Here is a 23,151-nt window from a genome sequence, read left to right on the forward strand (position 1 = left end):
GATTCTGTCAGGGTCAGGGAATCTGATATCTGTTATGTGATAAGTGATATCTGAAATGTGATTTTATCTAATTTGAATTATGATTTATACGATCTGATCCATTCTGTGATTTGAAAGTTTTATAAGATCTGTTCTGCACTCTGATTTGAATTCATGTATTTGTGATTTGATTTCTATTGATCAAGTATATGTTCTGTCTGTTATATGATTTCTGTACGTCTATTTAAATCACTGCTTATGATGTGTGTTCTTATGTGAATTTATGGAGATTTTGATTGGTGAGTGTTGTCTTGCTGAGCTATTTGCTCATCCTTGTTTTCTTTGTGGTTTTCAAGTTCTGGGAAAGGGAGGGAGATCTTGGACTAGGAGTTCTGTGTCTGATCAGTGATTAGGTATTTAGTACTTTTGATTTGTGTACAGTCATGACTATTCTGTTATGTTCTTTCTGTCTGTAGTCATGCACTGTATTGTACCTGATTATTTTGATGAAAGAAAGAAGAAAATAGTGGATGCATTTTTGTATATTTGGATGTTTATAACAGCTCTGTGTTTTCTGTCTGTTTGTTTGAATATCTGGAAGAAAGTTCTGAAGCAAATTCCAAAATTAGATCCTGGATTTTCAACATTTGTCGCAGCCCGACGCGAAAGGATTCGTTCCGATCGGGTTGGGTCGTGACATTGGTTCTCATAAAAATGATGTGACGCGATATGTAGACCTGCGTGGATGGTATGTGAAGACATTTGTATCCTTTGTGTTGAGTTGAGTAGCCGAAGAAGACACACGATATGGATCTGGGTGATAGTTTTGTGGGAGCATACGGTTTGGTCCAGGGGAAACAAAGATAGCCGAAAGTTCTGAAATGTCCATAAGATGCTGGGCGGCCGTGTAAGCGAGTGTAAGGAGTTTGATTTGATAGAGTGGCTGACGGTAACCGGTTGATGAGGTAATTTGCCATGGTGACAACCTCAGCCCAAAACTTAGGAGGAAGATGTGCTGTGTGAAGAAGAGTGCGGGTTGTTTCCAGGAGGTGCCGGTGCTTCCTTTCAGCAGTTCCATTTTGCTCTGGCATATGCGGATAACTCACTTGATGAGTGATTCCGTGATTGATGAGGTAATGTTGGAAGTCGGTACTCGTAAACTCGCCGCCACCGTCTGACCAGAATGTTTGAATATTGGTGCCAAACTTGGTTTGAATAAGGTTGTGAAAATGTTTAAATTTAGAGAACATTTCGTTTTTGGAGTTTAACATATATAACCAAGAAAATTTTGAGAAATCGTCGATGAATACAACGTAGTAAGTAAAACCGTTCATAGATGCAGTGGGTGACGGACCCCAAACGTCCGAGTGTACTAGTTGAAACATTTGAGTATAAGAAAAAGAACTAGACGGAAAAGGAAGTTTATGACTTTTTGACATGTTACGGGAAATGCAAGCATCTGATAAAGAATTTGATCCAGCTAATTTCGGGATCTGTTTGATCAGAGAGCGAAGAAGCCGAGAATTTGGATGCCCCAACCGAGCGTGCCATAGAGATGTGGAGTCGGTGGAGGCACGGAGAGCTTTGATGTTGCACCTAGAAGCAGTTTTAACGTGATACAGACCATGATGTTTGGGACCTTGGAGAAGCATTCGATTGTCCCGGTGATCCTTTATAGAAAAACCGTTAGCATTAAAAGACACTGAAATATTGTTGTCAGTTGTAAGTCGAGAAATTGATAAAAGATTATGGGAGAGATCATGAATGTGTAGGATGTTACGAAGTTTCAGCTTACGGTAGGAGTCTAGTATGGGCAAGATCCCTTGGCCGGAGTTTTGAATTGGTAGAGTACTGCCGTTGGCGATGGATACCGAAGCGGGGCCAGTATATGTGGTGGGATGTTGCAGATTTGAGACATCTGCAGTTAAGTGGGATGAAGCGCCCGAGTCCAGTATCCAGTCACCGGTGGATGAGAATTGATGTTGGACAGCCAAGGCTTTTGGATTTGAAGGAGGGGCATACTACAGATTGCTTCTATGCCAATAGTTAAGTGCATCGTGATCAATCTTGCCGCAAATTTGGTAGATCGGTTTGCTAGAAGCGTTTCTTGATGGGTTGGCTGGTTCCGGTGTCGAGATGGTTCTTGGATTGGGATTTCGGCCGCGATACTGATTTGTGCGTCTGCGGTTGTTGCGAGAGGAGAACAACGTTGTGGAATCCGATTGAGATTTTCCTTCTTGCATACGTTCATGCTAGAGATTTATCTCCTCACTGCACAGTAATGAATACAGCGTGTCTAAGCTGATGGGATTTAGCGACGTCCGGATGGCGGTCTTGAAGGGGTTGTAAGCCTCTGGAAGACCGTTCAAGATATACAGTATAATGTCTTCGGTGTCGACTTTGGATCTCGCCGCGGCTATGTTGTCGACAATAATCTTGACTTGATCAAGATATTGATGCATTGTCTGATCCTTCATCTGTATTTGATGTAGTTCATTTTTAAGTTGTATGACGCGTGAATGACTTGTTGGTTGAAGTCGCCACTACAGGGTACTCCATACTTCATGTGCGGTTTGGAGAGAGAGGACATAGGGAAGAACGAAGGATGATATAGTAGAGAGTAGAGCAGACAATTAGTTTCCAGAGATTGTGCTCTGTCTGGGACGATTCTGGCGGGCAGAATGTGAGTTCTGTGAGATGATCACTAAAGCCATTTGTTGAAAAGTGTTGATAGAGTTGTAGACGCCAGATTGTGTAATTTTCGGTTGTGAGTTGATTTGGAACCATATTCTTGATATTGAAAATCAAGAATTTAAGAGGTGTGGGTATTACGAATTCTGCCAGTGCTTCGGAGATGTTCGAAGCCGTCGGTCGTGACGTCGTCGCTGACTCTTGTTCGGCCATGAGAGCTTAGAGGGATGTTGTGGAGTGAATAAGGTCTGATAACATGAGAGAGTTCTTGCACAGGTGAAGAAACCTGAGGAACTTCCGAAGAAGTTCTTGCAGAGGAGGATGAAGACGACGAAGCGTAGAACAGGGAATAGAAAGGAATGAGTGTATATATAGACTTTACTAAACAAGAAAGTACATTGGACAGCTGACGTGGATTTGTTACGTTAACACTTACCACTTCCTCTGTTACAACTGTTCCACCTTTTGCTTCTGAGAATGCCAAGTCAGATGGTTAAACGGTTGTGATTTGATCAGCCAAAAGGTGGAACAGTAGTAACAGAGGAAGCGGCGACCATAACTGCTGCGCTGGCCACGCAACGTGTTACTATCTTTTGTATTTGTTAACAATTTTGGCATCCAGTATTCATTTAAATAAAAATCATATCATTTGATATTAATTTCAAATTATAATTAATTTGACCTTCAGGCAATGATTACACCTTCCCTTCGGTGCAACAAATCAAGATCCTCTCCTCTGTCTAGAAAACCAAAAAAAGAAAAACACCTCAGCATCAAAGAAAATCAAGAACCTAGACATATTTTCTATTAGAATTAATTATAATTATTTATTGTAATATAAATATATATTAAAAATAATCTAATATTTATAGTAGAAATATATAGTCATTATTATTATAATATATTATGATTATTAAGAATATTTCTTTTATAACATTTCCTTTTAATACTCTATGTTGTTTCCTATTGCTTATATATAGGCACTATTATATCAATATATTGACCAATTCAATAAAGACTCTTACATTTTTAACTTTTATATTATTCCCAACCCAATTGCCCTAATACCTTGGATCGTCTTCTCCACCCCTCTTTCTCTCGAAAGCAATTTTATCTTTTCAAAGCATATATTTTCACACGATGAAAAAAAAAATTCATATAACAATCTCTCTCTCTCTCTCTCTCTCTCTCTTCTCTTCTTTCTTCTCATTCTTCTATAATTAATATAATAATAATATATATATAAATATATATATTATATATATAATATAGTAATAGCAGAAATGATATCATTATGTTTCATGTATGAGCATAACAGTCGGTGTTATCGCTACAACATTCTCTCCCTAACAAAAAAAAAAAAAGTAAAAGGGAAACATAAAAAAGAAACTAACATCTTGATGATGTTTGTGCTTTTAAACTTGTAGTTCTTCTTGATAAACCTTTTACTTTTTTTGTAATGGCAGGAGAAAATGGTTATTGCAAGGAAATGGCAGATGAAGAACAGAACTAGTAAGCTCAACGAGAATATATAATTAAAGAAAAATCTACTTTTTTGCATTTTGTTGATTGAGGACTGTCTTTTTTTCTAAGTTTCTATAGATATTTGTATCTCTATTTATTTTACTTACTGTTTACAATTATGAAACATCTAGTGCATATGCAAAATGAAATTATGGATTATAGATTTTTATAGCAAAAATTATGCGAGTATGTCAGAAAAACAATTTTAGAATTTGGAAATAGACAATTATCACAACTTAAATTGAGTTTTACGTTCCGATATAACGCTTTTATTCGCAAAAAGTTCATCGAAATCCATGTAAATGCTATTTACATGAAATAGGTTTTTGTGGAATTTTTTGCAGAATTGACATTTTCCTGTAAATCCTTAATTCAATAAAAAAAATCAAAAAATATTTTATCATGAACACATTTCAGACTATGTAAGTCTTAATTATCTCTTCTCAAAATAGAAAAACTCTTGACAATTGTGTTGAGTTCGACTCCATCACCCCTTCATCACTGAGCAGCTACTGTACTCCAACGACAGGATTCATTTTCTGATGAGGCTAGTCTCTTATGGGAATTAATTAGCTCAATTATGAATTATGATATAACTAAAAAAAGAGTTTAAACAGCAATACGTCATAGATTATTGTGTGATATTATATGCTAGACGACCATATCACAAATCATAAATCTACATATGCATTTTCCTACAATTCATTATTCCTCAACATTAGTAATTTGGTTGTATTAGATTCTCAAATTTTTAAATAATTTTCAAGTAATGCAAAAATCGCATTGCACCACGTTTGCTTCTCCGCACTGTACCACACTACTATGAACCTCCTCTCGACTGTCCGATAGTAAGTCCTGGCAGCAACCGTCGTGGGCATTGGTAACCGGTTACAATTTTTTGCACTTTATTTCATTCAATCTGGAAGATTGATATTATGAGAAGCATTAGAAAGGATCATGTTATTAAATATATTTAAAAAGGTCAAAAATGCTAAATGAGAGAGCATTTTAAAACATTGCTGTTTTAACATTAAGAGAAGGATCATGTTAATTAAAAAAGTAAAAATGCTAAATGAGAGAGCATTTCGAAAAATGAATCTGTTGGTTTTAAAAAACCAAAATAAGCAGATTTGCATTTTCTTCATAAAATGTGAATTAGATCACATTTTCATACACTATTTTTTGATTCAATCAATCACTTTACTGTTAACGATTTCAGGCATTGAATTTTTGGCTTTTAAAATATTATAAAGTTATATTATATATAATTAAATTTTAATATTAGATTATATTATAAAAATTATAAATATTAATAATATATTAAATTAAAATAATTAAATTATATAATTTTAATAATAATATTATATATATATAAAATTATAATATTTACAGTATTAATTAATAAAATATATACAATAAAGTATATAAATAAAAATTTATTATTATGATTAATAAATTTATTTTAAGTAATTTTTATAAAGTTTAAGTTAATTTATAATTATATATTAATAAGAAAATACCATAGAAAGGCTACGCGTTAAAAGATAATAAAGTAAAAACTATCAAAAGAAGCTACAGCAAAAGAACAAAAAACTAAGGGAGTTCCTTATCATACGATAAGAAAAGCATAAAAACAGGGCATAAGGAACAGACCCAAAAAGGAAGAGAAGATTAAATTCAACATACAGCTACAAGCCTATCTAGATATAAAGATAACAATAATATATATATATATATATATATATATATATATATATATAATGAATTTATAAAATTAAGATTTACAATATATTAATATGAGTTTTTTGATGTAGATATGGTGTTGTACAGTAAAAAATATTAGATAAATGACATTATGAAAAATAAGTTTATCTAAATAGAAATAATAATTTACCAAAAAAATTAACACAAAAGAACCTTAAACATCAGAAATTTAATTTTGTTTTTTAATTAGAATATATGGATAAATGATGTATTAGAGTAAAAATTAAATTACAAAAATGATAAATTAATGTATAAGTATAGTTAAATATGAAAATATTTAGAACACAAAATAAGCTATTTTTTAAAGTTTTTATAAATTAATATCATAATTACTAATTATTTATAATTTAATAATATTTATTTTATATTATTATATTTGATATATTTATTTTGCGTCTTGGAGTATTTCGGGTAGAGAAATATATAGTTTAGTTTAGCATTGTACAAGATCAGCATAAAGTGATTAGATAGAGTGTAGATTTATAAATAACAGAAATTTTTACGTGAAAACCCCTAAAAAAGGGGGAAAAATCATGGGTCCTAACACAATTTGAATGAATCCACTAGTATTTATACTCGATTATAAATCATTCCCTTCCTTGGGAGAAGACCATGGCTTGATATCACAAATGTACATCATATAGAACACATTACATGATGGGAGTTACAATAATCAACATATACGTATTTGCATGGTCGGCAAGACCATGATTAATAGGATAGAGATAAGGAAGACCATAGTATGAATGAGACCAGGGTCAGAAAGAACATTGTCCGACGGTGTAGGTCAGAAGGACCATAGTATGTAGGAGATCTAGGTCAGAAAGACTGTTGTCTGGCGATGTAGGCCGGAAGGACCGTAGTAGGCGACAGAGGTCGGAATGACCATAGTCGACAGGAGATAGGTGTCCAAAAGACTATAGTTGTCCAAAGATCGGGGTCAGAAAGACCATTATAGTAGGGTGTTATTCTAGTAGAACTTTTGGCATCAGATGATGGCCCAACAAAAGTCTAGGCCTCACGTGATGGTTTGGAATAAGTTCGGGCGTCAGGTGGTGGTCCGGTAGAAGTCCAGGTCTCAAGTGGTGGTCTGGTGGAGGTGATGGCCTTAAGTAGTGGTCCGGCAGAAGTCCGAGCCTCACGTGCTGGTCCGGTAGAAGTTTGGGGGTCAGGTGGTGGTAAGGCGGAAGTCCGGCCCTCAAGTGGTGGTTCGGTCGAGGTGAGGGCATCAAGTGGTCGTCTGATGGAGCAACGACGTTAGACGGTGGTCTGGCGGAAGTCCGGGCCTTAGGTGGTGGTGCGGCAGAAGTCTGGGCGTCAGGTGGTGGTCCAGCGGAGCAACGACGTCATACGGTGGTTCGGCGGAAGTCCGGGCCTCAGTTGGTGGTCCGATAGAAGTTCGGGCCTCAAGTGGTGGTCCGACGTAGGAGAGGGCCTCAAGTGGTGGTCCGGCGAAGTGACGACGTCAGGCGGTGGTCCAGCGTAACTCCTGTGGAGGTCAAGGAGGAGCAATATATGATCTCTCTCTTGCTCTCTTGCTTGGAGCCACCTTTTCAAGAGGGAGGAGGGGTCTATTTATAGATTCCTAGAGTGACATGACTCGTAAATAGGTGGGAGATCAAGGGCATATGAGGAGGGGCTTGAATAGACGACCAATGTTGAATCCCTTGATCGTGGACCGTTTGATGGACATTTGTATGCCTTAGTGATGTCGAAATTCAGTGATCTTAGGCTTGTTGGATTTGTCTCCTCGAGCCGCTCGATTCGATTATAAGCACTTCATGTTTGGAAACCAGTTGCTAATCCAAATTGTGGTTTGAACCCTCCAACAGTGCTTTAGACCCTTGATTCGGATCAATTTGGACTCAAATTGACTCGATTTTGGTGTCGTTGGGTTGTTTTTCCGAGACGCTTAGTTCAACTATAAGTTTGCTAAAATTGGAGTTCGTATGGTTTCAATTTTAATTTTGGAAGTTTCCAACTTAATTTTTCCTTGAGATTCGTGCCCGGTCAAGATAATTTTTGATGATACATCATTAATAATATCTAATATTAAATTTATTTAATAAAAAGTATAATATCAAATTTATGTAACATCTAATAAATTTTATAATAATTTAAAAGATAAAATTCAATGTCTAAAATCTTTTTTAACAGTAATAGTGCATTGAGTTATGAATATGTGCATTGATTGAATTAAAAAAAAAATTGTATCATGAAGAAAACGTGATCTAAGTTCGCATTTTATGAATAAAATGCAAAAGGCTTTTGCGTTTTGTTCTAAAACCCAAATATGATTCAGATTTTTTTGAAAATGCTCTCTGATTTATCTTTTTAAATTTATTTAATAACATAATCCTTCTCCTAAATGCTTCAAAATTTGCTCTATTTTTTTCAGCGATGTATTTTGCTTACGAGGTATGCCTTTATCTCTTCCTACTCCCTTCTTCTAACTTGGTGGTCGCCGCTGCGCTCCCCCTCGTCCTCCTCCTCTTCGTCGTCGCCGCCCTCTTCTCCCCCGGCAGCCTCGCTTGGTCTCAATCATCCTGTCATTCCTCCATCTCCGGACCCGGAGGGCTCACCGCTGCCATCGCCCTTGCCGGCTCCGCCGCTCTCTCGCTGCCCTCCCCGGTCACCACGCTGCCACCCTCCTCATGGTCTTCTCCATAGGCCTCACCCGCTTTATCATCTCTAGCCATCCCAAAACCGCTGGCGAAATCCTCAACTCCGCTTTTTGCCGATCGTCCAATTAAAGAATCCACACGTGAACTATTGTTCCATCGTGCAATGGGGTTCGCTCCATTCGGGGAATATTGGAGGATGTTGAGAAGGATTTTGGGGACGTACTTGTTTTGCCCTAGAAGAATTGTGGGATTTGGGCAACAGAGGAGGGAATTTGGGGAAGATATGGTGGTAAAAGTTAGGAATTTGATGAGGATGAATGGTCCTGTTGAGATGAAGAGGGTCTTACATTTTGGGGCTTTTAATAATGTGATGGTGAGCGTTTTTGGGAAAAGATTTGAATTTGTGAAGGGAGAGGGGAAGGATTTGGAGGAGATGGTGAAGGAAGGGTATGAGCTGCTTGGAGCTTTGAATTGGAGTGATCTTTTTTTCGTTTTGAGGATGGATTGATTTACAGGGGGTGAGCAAGAGGTGCAGGGTATTGGTGAAGAAGGTTAATGTGTTTGTTGGGAGGATTATTGAAGAACATAGGATGAGAAGATACGAGGACAATGGCAGGGTTGAGGATTTTGTAGATGTGTTGCTTGGGTTGGAGAAGGAAGAGAAGCTCTCTGATCCTGACATGTTCTATGGGTAGGATTTCCTTCTTTTCATTTTTCTTTGCTTTATTTATTATGTTGTCAATCATGTTAGCATTGTTGTTCATGTTGACGATGTGTGGATAAAGGAGGATAAAATTCTTCATGTAAGCTAGTGATCAAATATCTTTTTAACACCAAAATTTAAGCTTATGAAAGTTGATAGATTGCATAATTTTTCTGCACCAATATATTATTGACCTATCCATCATTGATTCAAACTCAATACTTTCACATGCCTTAGCATTTTTCTTCAAATGTTATTGCTCTCTATATTGTTGGTCATTCCCTCAACCTCAAATAAAAATCTCAGGATTATAAATTATCATTCACTAAAAACTTGATCATATCATATTCTTTAATCATGTTCATCCATGATCAAAAGTATGAAAATCCATAGGAGCTATGAGGCATAAATCAATTAATAATAGCTGGACAGTTGATTTTGAAATTAATTGAGAGTGTTGATCAAGGGAAGGAAAAAAAATGAATATTTAGATGTTAGACATGTAAGTACATAAAAAGTTTTGATATGTGTGTAAATCTACAAAAAGTATTTCATACATATGTTAATTACAATAATGTATGATTGTCACCTTTAACATTTGTTTTAATTCAGGAGATGGTATTTAGAGGGACTGATAGAGTAGCTACTCTTATGGAGTGGATCATGGCAAGAATGGTATTGCACCCTAACATACAAGCAAAAGAAAAAGCTAAGATGGATGCTATTATGGGGAATTCAATGCTTGTTTCAGATGCCGACATTCCTAATCTTCATTGCCTTCAATCAGTAGTAAAGGAATCACTCATAATGCATCCTCCTGGTCCTCTCCTCTCATAGGCTCGCCTTGCAATCCATGATATTCATGTTTGAAGTCACTTAATTCTTTCTAGTACAATTGCAATGGTGAACATGTGGGCAATCACTCATGATGAAGCAATCTGTTATGATCCTGAAGTATTCAAACCTGAGAGATTCATGGAAGGTGACATGAGCATTGTGGGTTCTGATTTGAGATTGGCTCCATTTGCTTCTGGAAGGAGAGTTTGTCCTGGCAAGGCCATAGGCTTAGCTACAGTTCATCTTTGGCTCATTCATCTTCTTCAAAATTTTAAATGGATGTCTTAAAGAGATGGTCTTGACTTGTCTGAGACTTTGAGGATGTCACTAGAAATGACAAACTCTTTGACTTGTTGTGTTGTTCCTTGAGATTGAGTATAGTATACTATGAAACTGCTATGGTAGATCACCTTGGTGTTTGGTCTTTCATTATTTTTGTAATGGCTTTGTTGGCCCTTCATTATTTATTCTTCGTTTTGTTTGATGAATTTTGCTTTAGTTAAGGATTATCATGAGCTTGTTGGTAGTGATAATAAATTGTGATGGTTTCATGGTTATTATTTGGAAAGAAGGGACTTAAATTGAAATTCCTAACTTCTTTCTCTGATTCATGATACAATTATGGAGGTTAATTTTCTTTTTATTTTGCTCTCCAAATATTTTAGGATATCTCTTAATTGTAAATGTTTGATAAAGAGTAGGAACAATTCATAGAATAGATATATTTTAATGTTATAGGGAAATTTTCGAGGGTTGGTTGTTATAAGTACATGAAATAGCATGGTAGTTTCTCCTAAGTGGCTAGAGTAAAAGTGATGAAAGTTATTGTTGCGTCATGAAGACAAGTAGGATCTCTTAAAATCCAAGAAATATGTCCACCAAGAACTATGATTGAATATTTTCGGGTGGATTTGCTCAGGTTCAATCCTATTATTGACTCCTGTATAATATAATTAGTATAAGTAATGATATTCAGGCAGAACAACCTCGAGTTTGCAGGAATGCTACCTTGTATTCAACTTATAAGGGAATGAAATGATTCATTATTCCACATGAACATCCTTAAACTTCTAATCAAAGTTGGACAAGTCTCTTCATGATTTCATTTTTATTCCGGCTAGGCTAGCTATGTTGCACAAATCAATTAAAATGAATTTCAAATTTGCAAACACATAAATGACTCTAATGAGCTCACATAGATTGATATGATATATTATGTAGGTTCAATCCAATTTTATCATTCACAGTATGAATTTGGGTCAACCAATCTAAGAAGGGCCAATTAGATGTTGGTTGGCCAGTTCAATCCTATAACATTGGCCAAAACTAATGGCGATTTGTATGGACAATAATTCAATAATATTTTTGTCTAGATTATTTATTCAGCTCCATTATGCCTCAAAATCTTTGTCAGCTAAAAATAGGGTATTTTACCAATCTAAGTCCTATCGGGATGTAACACCCACCTCACATTTCTTTTGCAAGAAAAAGGTTTTCAAAACTTTTCCCGCATCTTGATCTAACAAATCTCACCATACTCCTCTTTTCTCAAATACCTTTTGCTTTGTAATTGGGTTCAATCTAACAAAATAATATAATGGGACATGATGCCTCAAAAATAAATGATCTATTTAGACTCTTTGAACTTCCTCACAAATAATTTAGGAGTGAGAACAAAAGCCTAATGATATAATTCCATTGTTCATCTCCTTTTGAGCTGCATATCCCAAACAGAACTTTTTTATTTTAAAATTTTATGAACTTGCTCAAGAACCAGAGGGCTAAGTCAGATAAATCTAAAAAGCTCATTAGCTTGTTAAGAATAGTTCAGGAATAAATTAATGAGCTAAATAAAGAAAATAAGTGAGTGTATTCTTTTAACCAAGTCTTGATATTTCTGCAACCTTAAGTTGCAGTTTAGAATGATTTAACTAATACAATAGAGATTAATCAAACAATGGCTTAATTAGTCAGTGTGTTCCTTGAATTCGAGATATTAAGACCATCAATCAGAAGCTAATGATTCTTGTGTTTAACATGTTTTGGCTTATTCTTTTAGTAGTTTAATTAGCATACATGGATATGCACAAACAAATATTATATCCAAGTTCATATTCTGAATGGATCAATTAGAACTGAAAATCATTCAAAAATCAAATCAATTCGGGCTCGAATCAAGCCCAAATTAAAGTTAAAAACTAAACTCAAGTCGGAGACAAACCAAGCATAATTTGAGTCAAAATTGAATTATATCAAATTACTACAAGTTTATGTTCATTGTGCTTGAACTTTGTATACATGCATGTACATGTAGAAATAATGTATGTATGCATTTATACGATTAAAGATTGTAAATACATATTAGATAAAAAATAACATAAGAGATCAAATTTGAATCATTTTTTCCCCATGTGTTATGTGTGGAATCTGATTGTGTTGATCAATCTGACTGTTCTGTTGTCTCGGTCATCAAAGCTTGTCGTGTATATTGGAGGGTGTGGGGGTTTACCCCTGCTTGGATTCGGTAACAATGAGATCTTGATCGGGTCTATATATCATCACTCTCCCCACCATCCGCTTTAAAGGCAAGATGGTCAATTTTTAATTTTAAATATTAAAACTTTGAATACCAAATCCATGCTACTACTACATGCCAAATATCATGTATCTGTGGATACTATGCATCTATTCGACGAATAGCCTTAATTGAAAGTTCTCTCTCGCTACCACGAGGGGTAATTAACTATAAGGTCTTGCGCCTATAGGAAATCTGAACTCATATCATAAAATCCTCGCAAAATGAGGACAAAATCTCTGGGTAGTGACTTGTCTACAAATCCAATCTACCTTCTAAAACTTTGCCTCATAACTTAAGTGTTAAAACTCTCCTCGACGACCCGAAGAAAGAAAGATGAAAGGGATCCACGGAGAGGGCGGGGGTGAATTTTTGGAGCCCACACCCATGTGTTATACTTCAACAGTTGAATACACCCATTGGTGGCAAGCCATGTCAGATGAATTTCAAGCCCTTCAAACTTAAGGCACTTGGACCTAGGTTCCACCTCATCCACTCAAAATATTCTTGGGTGCAAGTGGTTATTTCAAACTAAACTGAAGGCTAATGGTTATTTTGCAAGATACAAAGCATATTTAGTTGCCAAATGATATAATCAGGAATATGGTTTGGATTTCACTAAAACTTTTAGTCCAGTTGCCAAAATTCAAACCATTCAAAATTTTCTAGCCATTTCTCTCCAACATAATTGGAAAATCTGTTAATTGGATGTTTCGAATGCATTCCTTCATGGCACACTCACAGAAACTATGTATATGGATCAACCTTCAGGTTTTAAAGATTCCAATCATCCCTACTATGTTTACAAACTACACAAGACAACTTATGGTTTGAAATATTCCCCTCGACGGTGGTTTTCAACCTTCATTGACTATCTCATCCAATGGGGATGTATCTATAGCACTGCTGGTCCATCAATCCTAAATTCCTAATTTACTCAAAAAATTATATTTCCCTATATTTGTTAGTGTATGTCGATGACATTCTGCTTATGAGAAATAACTCTAGCACACTATTCAAACTTTTGTATGACTTACATCATCAGATGAAAAATTTGGGTGGACTGCATACTTTCCTCATTTTACAAGCTCGCAGAGCTAAAACAGAACTCTTTCTGCATCAATTCAGCTATGCCTCTTCTATTTTTCATCGTGTAGGATTGACTAAGTGTAAACCTATAAAAAATCCTATTTCCAGCAAATAGGATACTTCACCAACAACTCAATTACTATTTCCTGATCCTCACCTATATCGACACCTAGTTGGATCACTTCAATATCTAACAATCACCCTTCCAAATTTATCATTTGCTATTAACCAAGTATGTTAGCATATGCATTCACCCCTTAGCAAACAATTCCAAATGCTTAAACGTATCATCCGATACATCAAAGAAACCATACACCTTAAATCAGCAACTACTTGCTTTTGTTGATTCATATTAGACTGGCGACAAATAGGATCGTAAATCCACCAATGGGTTTTGTATTTTTCTTGTTTCAAACCTTATCAGTTGGTGTGCCAAAAAGCAGCCGACTATGACCCGCTTGTCTAAAGAATCCGAATATTGAGCTTTGACCACTGCTGCAACTGAAATTATTTGGCTACGTCGACTACTTAGTGAGTTTAACATACCTCTTTCATCTCCCACATCTTTATATTGTGACAACAGTTCAACCATTTCTCTTGCCAACAACCAAGTTTTTCATGCTCAAACAAAACACATTTAATTATCCTGGTCCTATTTTCTTTTCATGTGAGCAATGGCACAGTTTGCACTGAGAGTCTTTAGCATAATTGCCTTGTATTTAATAAAATGATATTTCCTTCATAATGCTTTATATAAAATGATTCATGATTCATAATGATAGACTCAGGAAACTTTAGTCATTAATGGAAATTGTCACTTTTAATAACAGAGGTAGGCACTTTTGAAATAATTATGTGAGCATTTGAATTATTTTGTTGCTGATACTATGACCGCTTATTTTCTTCATATATATGATGAGATTCCTTATTCCATTCCTTTGATAAATAATGATTTTAATAAAGTGGGGGAAACAAACTAGAGCTAAATCATTGTAATGACATAATGAAAGTAGCAGCTGTAGAAGAAATCCCTATCAGTTTTGTAGTGATACAGTCATTTCCTAAATCCCCCAAATCACTCAAACGCAAATAAAAACGTAAAAGAAGAATACTGTGACGGAGATAACATAGTAACACATATAGCTATAGTGATAATCCTTTATGTAAGCGGTGAAGAAGAGTCAAGAATGGGCAGAGCTGTGAAACGGTTACTGCCAGTGGTAGTGGAGACTGCCTTGGCTGAGTAGTGGTAATCGGATAGTTGTTGCTGCTTGAGGTAAAACTTATGTGGTCTAACAGCCCCCCTCAAATTGAGCATTGATAGATCGAATGCTTAATTTGTTGCGCAGCTCCAAAAATCTGGATGGAGAAAGCTGCTTGGTCAGTAAGTCTGCGGGTTGATCTAATGAGCAGATGTACCGAATGGTGACCTCTCCAGTATTAATGTGATGTCAAATAAAGTGATAGTCGATTTCAATGTGCTTTGTGCACGCATGAAATACTTGTTTGTGGGCGAGCGTCATGGCGGATGTGTTGTCACAGTACATGGTTGTTAGGTTGGTTTGAGGAGCTTGAAAGTCAACAAGGAGGCGGCGCAATCAAAACACATCTGAGGTGGCTGAGGAGAGTGCCCTATACTCAGCTTTAGTGGAGGATTTAGCGATAGTGGTTTGCTTTTTGACGCACCATGAAATGAGCGTATTATCGAGGTAAGTGCAGAAATATGTGACGGATTTTTGGTCGGTTGAATCTTCAGCTCAGTCCGCATCTAAGTAGCTACGGAGTTGTAGTGAGTCTAGTATAAGGGGTAGCCCGAAATGTCTTGTGCCTTGTATGTAGCGTAAGATGCGCTTAAGAGAAAGATAGTCTGATATAGTAGGATCATGCATATTTTGACCGATGCTGTTAGCCGCGAATGCGATGTCTGGTCTGGTAATTGTGAGATAGTTGAGTGAACCAGCAAATTTGTGAAATGGTTGGTTTTATGGTTTTTGTGTGTAATATTAGGATTAAGGTTAGTACAAGGCAGATTGAAACTTTTTATTTGTAAATAAGCATGAAGATCAGCATATTTGGTCCAACTTTGATCACCATCTGATTCATCCTCCCTACCACTGATTGGGTTTCAGTAGCAGCCAAATGCTCAAACCCAAATGGAGTTTCCATTTCATTTATGTTTCCGAAATTGGCATCACCATCATTGTTTTAATTGTGGTAAATTGTCAGTAGGTGACCTTACAACAGCCAGTTTGGAATTTAAGATCACATGGAGGGGACCAATTAGGTAGGAACTTTGATTGATTGAACTATTCATTGTATCCATTCAGTTTAACGAGAAATTATTCTGTGCGGAGGTCGGATGCAGAACGTCGTCCAGAGACCAACTAGAATGCGCTATGTCAATGGTACCAAGGACAGGGTAACGTGACGCATTTTGGTTGGTCTCTGGACCACGTTCAGTGTCCGCGCAAAATAATTTTTCCAGTTTAACAGTGCCTGACACATTATACAACTTGGAGAAAGTCATTTTGAGAGGCATAAAAATACAAACTTAACTGTAAATTTACATACACTTCTGCATATGCAAAGGCCCCAAACTTATAACCTTTTATGGTAGGAGTTGATCACGATGCTGTGGTAAGTTGGGTTCTAATATCTGAGACTAGTGGTAGCCATAGATTGCCACCAAATGTCAGAGTCTCTCAAAAGTTTGATGAAAATTACATCCAACCCTTATTTGCTGCTTTTTCTTCAATACAATGTACTTGTCTTGCACTTAATTGCTTGAAAAGAACTGCTTTTCAGATATTTAAATTCCTGTCACATTCTTTTTTTGAAATAGAAAGCTTAGTTTTGGCCTTCTAATGACAAAGATGTGCACATCATAGAGCAAATTCCTCTTAAGAAACTTGTGTCAGTGAATCAATGGGGGCAAGTGGAGGCATTTTTAAATAGAAGCATCCATCTGATCCTTGGTTCTTAAGCAAAGCAAGACACTTTCAAAGGTTTCATTTGAATTGTAAGAGAGATTAAGGCTTCGTCTGGGACGGCTTTCTTTCTACTTCTTAAAATAGTTTTTTAGTGCAAAAATTAAAAATTTTGTAATAGGAAGTTGATTTAAGAAGCAATAAGAAAACCGTCCCAAACGAAGCCTAACTCATCACATCTTGTAGTTTTTATGTTCTGTGATCAATATCAGATGATTCTGTTTACTTTGAATTGCTTTGTTTCGCAGTCAGTTCTTTCTTGCAAGCATCAATTGCCCAAAATTCTTATACATGTAATTAAAAAATTTATATTCCCATTGTTTTCCTGTCATGAATGTAATAATTTGATTTTGAAATGAATATTTTTTGTGATTTTTTTTTAATAAAGTCAGTTCTTTGACTTTAGGAGCAATAGCACTTACATGCATATGGATGAGAGGACTAATTTGCTGGCTTGAAGAAAAAAATTGTTTCGCTGCACAAATAATAGTAAAAAATACTAAAGAGATAGGAAAGGAGAGAAAGTTTATAATTATTTAATGTAATTTGACCGAAATTTAATTAGAAGAATTTTTATAATTATTGAATTTGATTTAAAGTAAATGCTTAAATTTTAATTACTTGTTTTAATGAGTTCTTCCCATCAAAAAGCTCATTAAATTCCACTACAATTTTATTAAAAATAAATTTGGATGATCTCGAAATTAATTTCCAAATAAAATTTATTTTTAGATCTAAAAATTTTGAAAACTTTTTCTAATGACGTATTTGTAATACTTATCCATAATCACAATCAAATGATTAATATATTCAATATGGACAAAAAATTCCAACCAATCTCTTACTGTTTTCAGTCATGGAATCTGCTAAAATCCCATTAAGGCATACTTTGCATGTTTGATTATACTTCTTTTTAATCCAATTCTTCCATTTGAATCACATCATTCGTCTCTTTAACTTCAACCAACTTCTTATCATTTTGGCTCATCACTTTTCTATACAATCATTTAATATAAATTATTTCACTTGTTGAATCTTTAAAAATAATTAGTGATAATTAGATTTATGGATAATTAATTTTAAATTCTTATCCATAATCTCATTCAACCAAATTTGTGACGGATTTGCAGCCGCAAATTTGACACAAAAAATCCTATCTAGACCGACTAACTAGTCATTTATTTCATTCGCTCCTGTATTTTGCGCCCACGACAGCTTCTTCGACGATTTTCCCTTGGCATCAGCTTGTTTGACGACGTTCCTTCCTCTCGCATCCGAAGTCAAACTTCCTCGTCATTCTTCATCTTTGCAACCATTGTCTCCCCTCTCGCCACGTATATTTGCCACATCCTTCGATGATGTTACTTCACGTTGCTTCCATTGACGACGTTCCTTCATGTCAAAATCAGGATTTGCGACGAATATCCCTTATTTTGCGGGCAAAAAACTAAATTTCCCGTATGATTGAATCTAAAGGAAGTTCTAGAAAGAAATGAATGTCTTGAGGAGATTTTAGTGGGCAAGATGAACTGATGTTTTTGTGGCTTGATCATAAATTGTCTATCTAAGGAGATAAAGTATAAGGTGATGATGGAGACTTCTACAGGGAAAATGTGGAAGACTTTGGATAATAAGTACTTGATAAAGAGAATAGAGAATCATATCCATATGAAATGGTGGCTTTACATGTTTAATATGAGACATGAGATTATGATTGATAAGTAATTGAATGACTTTACAAAGCTAGCTATTGATAGATCTTTTGGATATGGATGAGGATGTTGGAGATGAAGACAATGTACTCATTCTATTGAATTTTCTCCTTGATGAGTATGAAAACTTCACGATGACACTATTTTATGGGAATGAGGTCTTGAACTATAGTGAGGTGACTACTGCGTTGCTAAATCAGGAGTTCCAGAGTTGAGATAAGGAGTCTACAAATATGGATTCAGCTAAGACTCTCACACTCCAACAAGAAAGATCTGAGAAATATAAGAATAAAAGGGGCCATTGTGGTAAGTTTGGTAATTCTAGTGGGTACAGTCTTGGAAACAATCTATGTGTTTTTTGCTTGGAAACTTGTCATTTGAAGAGAGATTATTAGAAGCTGAAGGAGAAGGAAAAGAGAAATTCCACTAAGACTAACCATAGTGTGGAATAGCTTGATGAAGATTCAAATGTATCACCATCTATAGTTTCTCAGGGTTTGCACTTAGATAATTCATGATGGATTATGGATACTAGTGCTACATATTATATTTGTCCCACTATAAAGTGATTATGTAGCTATAAAGAGCTTGATATTGATATTATGACCATGGGAAATGATCAGGCATGTCGTACAGTTGGTGTAGGGAGTATCTTCATCAGAATGCATGATGATATTATGAGAGAGTTGATTGATGTGAGACATATTCCAGATATCATGAATAATTTATTATCTATTCGGGCTTTAGAGCCTAAGGGCTACAAGATAGTCATCAAGGCAATAATTCTGAAGATATATCATGAAGAGTTGATTTTTTTTTTAAGGAGTTTCATCACCGTAACTTTTTTTATATTCTCGAAAGAATAATGATTGGAATGACTGTTGTTACTAATGATTATTCTGATGTCATTGTATTGCAGCATTTGCAGCTAGCTCATATTGGAGAGGCTTCTCTTATGGCTTTGTTGAAGTAATGATTGATTAAAGGAGCAAGCAAGCTCGATCTTTGTGAATATTATGTGTTTAGTAAGAAGACATGTATATCCTTTAGTACTACCATCCACAGTATAAATGATATCTTGGAGCATGTTCACACAGATGTTTGGGGCCTGACAAAGATAACATCATTCGGCGAGCGGCAATACTTTGTCTCTTTTATTGATGATTACTCAAGATATTTTTCAGTGTATACCATGAGGAGCAAGAGCAAGGTACAAGAGATTTTTAGAACTTGGAAGAAGTGAATTGAGACTCAGACTTGCAAAAGCATTCGATGTTTCAAATAAAACAATGCGGGCAAATATACTTCATATGCATTCTTGCAGAAGTGTCAGAGATCTGGGATACATCACTTCACTATTAGAGAGACTCTATAGCAGAACGGGGTGCTAGAAAGGGTGAACTAGACTTTGGTGTATGTTATCCAATGCTGGGTTGGATAGAGTTTTTTTCGCTGAGGTAATATAATATGCCTATCACTTGGTAAATGTTTGCCTTCTTCAGCTATTGGGAAGAAGATCCCAAAAGGGATGTGGTCAGGATATCCTGCTATAAATTATGAGCAATTGATAGTATTTGGGTGTCAAGCTTACTATCACATTCAGAATGATAAATTGAAATTGTGAGCAAAGGATGTGATCTTTATTGGCTTCAGGAGTATATTCAAGGGCTTCAAACTCTATGATCAGTTAGATAAGAAGAGTGTCATTAGCAATGATGTTACTTTTGATGAGGTGAGCATATTGAAGCCTTGTAACTCAAAGAAAATATAGAGTTTTATTGGGACCATGGATGAACTGCAGAAGTTGGAGTTTTATGCGGCTTCATTTTCTCCAAAGAGGTGGATCATTTCTACCCATATATTTGATTAAGCTACATATCAGAAGGTAGAATATGATATGGAGGATAAGATTTTTTCTCAGGAATCTATTACGAAGAATAGGTTCAGGCCCTAGAATGTCCCAAATCTAGCTTAGTTGAGGAATCATATTACATTTGTACTTTCAGCCATTGAGGTTGAAGTTTCCAGTCATTATGAGGAAGAGGTGGACAGTTTTTAATGATGATCTATGGAAGAGGGCTTTGGATGAAGAGATAGAGCCTCTTCAAAAAGATGCTTCAATGAGGTTGGTGAAGCTACTACAGGAAAAATGCCATTTTTTTGCGGTCATTCTCATTAGAAAAATGGCTAAAATGTATCAGAAATTAGTATTTCTGACGAATATTCGGTAAAAATTATTCCAACGATAAAATGCCCATCGGAAAAGCCCTTATGGCATTAAATAACGCGTCAGAAATATTTATGGCATATTTTCGACTGAAATTTCACCAGAAAAATATTTCAGACACATTATTTTTGTGTCAAAAAATTAAAAAAAAATTAAAACCTATCAACCAGGGTAACCCGCCCCAATCTGTCAGCCTATGCGCCCCTAGCCTCCTCAGATGCGTCGTTCCTTCTTCCCCAATACCAACCCGACTGGCCAGTTCGTTCTTCCCCAACCCCCTGGGGGTTACCAACCCGATTGGCCCACCCAGCTAGCGTGCCATGCGGGCTCCTGTAGTGGGGTTCAAACCCCGCGTCATTTGATGTTGGTGCCGCCCCGACCATTAGGCCAAGGAGGAAAAGCTGCTAAAAGGCATCCTTTTTTATATTTAAAGTATAACTTAAAACTAATTAATCTAAAACCAAAATAATATTTATATTAAAATTAAAACTAATTGATTATAACATAATTTTAAAAATATATTATTATATTATAACATAAATAATTTAATTTGATAATAAGCTACTAAATTATTTAACTTAATTTAATAAAATAAATAATTACAAATATTTATTACAGTAATTTTTTAAACATATTTAATTTTTATCAAAAAATCCGTGGGAAATTTAGTCAAAATCAAATCCGTCAGAAAGCCAATCGAAAAATACGCTGGAACTCCGTCGAAAATTTCCTGTCATCCATCAGAAATTAGCTATTTTACTGTAGTGAGCTTCCTCCAGAAAGAAAGACCATTTGGTGCAAATGGATGCGTGCAAATAAGAAAGGATCTCATGGAACTAATATGCAATACAATATTAGGTTGGTGGCAAAAGGCTTTGCACTATAGGAAAAGATTGCTTATAATAAGGTGTTCTCTTTAGTGGTTAAGAATCCTTCGACCTATGATTACTTGGCACTTGTAGCATAGTATGGTCTGATTAGTGAGCAGGTCTATCCATATATTATACAAGAAGTTGGTTTTGTCATAAAGTTTATGCATGATATATAAAGAAGTCATTGACAAGTTGTGAAGAGTATCATGATATATCTAAAGAGTACAATTGATGCATGCTTGGAGATGCATTCACCACAACAATGGTGTAGGACTCATGATTGATTGTTCACTTATTTGAAAAACTACGCTCTGCTTGATCTCTTGGGGAGGGGGTATGTAGGCAACCATCTAAGTGTAGTCATTTTGATATTAGAGTCTGATTTGTGATATTTTCACTTTCTAAAGTGAAAATTGAGGTGGAGATTATTGATTTGGAAATCTTTCCAAATCTAGATTAGCCTTGATTTGGAAGGCTTTGATGGCTCATTATGTAATTGATTAGGGAGTTGATTATTTCCCTTATTAAGTTTATTTGATTGGAGATTTGATTGATGCATTAATTAGAGGATTTGATTATTGCATAAATTGTAATATTTAATTAGCATGATAGGGATATCTAATTGGTATGTTTAGATTTTTTCATATTTTTTCATTAATTAAATTTTCTTTTATGGCTTTATTTCAAATCCTTAAATAGGACTTGAGGGCTATTGTATTGTAAGCATGAAAAGAAGAGAGAGCTAGAGAGCGTATTGTAACTCTATTCTTTTCTACGATATAGTGAAATCATCATCCTCTCCCACTGAACGTAGGCATCTTCGTTAAACCATGTAAATCATGTTTTTTGTCTTGTTTGTTGTTTGATTGCTAATTTATTGTTACTATTATGTTTATTGCACAACAAATATGTCATGATGATGATATAGATAATATTTAAAATCTAAGTTAGGCTAGTTATTCAAAGTAATAAATCTAGAGTACCTATGATAGTAATATGATAAACCTAGCCCTCCTTTATAACCAATAGTGACAAATGAAAGTAGTCTTCCCATTGCCAAATAAATTTACAACTATCTTAACAATATATAACTAAAATGAAAATTTGAAATAGTTTTAATTTTCTTATAACCATGAAATTAAAATAAATATTTTAACATTAAATTAACATAAAGCATTATTATAAATTATAATATTATAAATATCATTGTAAATATTTAACTAAAATACGATTTATACAAAAATTATAACTTCAATTATAACTAACTAAAATTTTTTAAATAATTATAAATATTGTTAAACATAAAATTAAAATAACATGTTTTTATAAATTTATAAATATATAATTAAAATAAAATTCACACAAAACTTACTACTAACCTAAAAATTAAAGCTTACATTATAACTAACTTTAAAATTTTAAATCATTACAAATTTTTTTATAAACATGAAATTGACATAAAATATTTTTAATTTATAAATATTATAAGTATCTTTAAAAATATATAAATAAAATTAAAGTTATAACTAACTTAAAATTAAAATTTACATTAGAATGATCTTATAAA

General features: G+C 34.9%; 1 pseudogene; it reads left to right on the forward strand.

Moving 5' to 3' along the window:
- The first annotated feature begins 8,342 nt into the window (after positions 1 to 8,342).
- Positions 8,343 to 10,709, forward strand: LOC110095553 (annotated as a pseudogene).
- The last annotated feature ends 12,442 nt before the right edge of the window (positions 10,710 to 23,151 follow it).

This window comes from Dendrobium catenatum, unplaced genomic scaffold, assembly GCF_001605985.2.
Source record: "Dendrobium catenatum unplaced genomic scaffold, ASM160598v2 fragScaff_scaffold_1125, whole genome shotgun sequence".
Lineage (NCBI taxonomy): Eukaryota > Viridiplantae > Streptophyta > Magnoliopsida > Asparagales > Orchidaceae > Dendrobium > Dendrobium catenatum.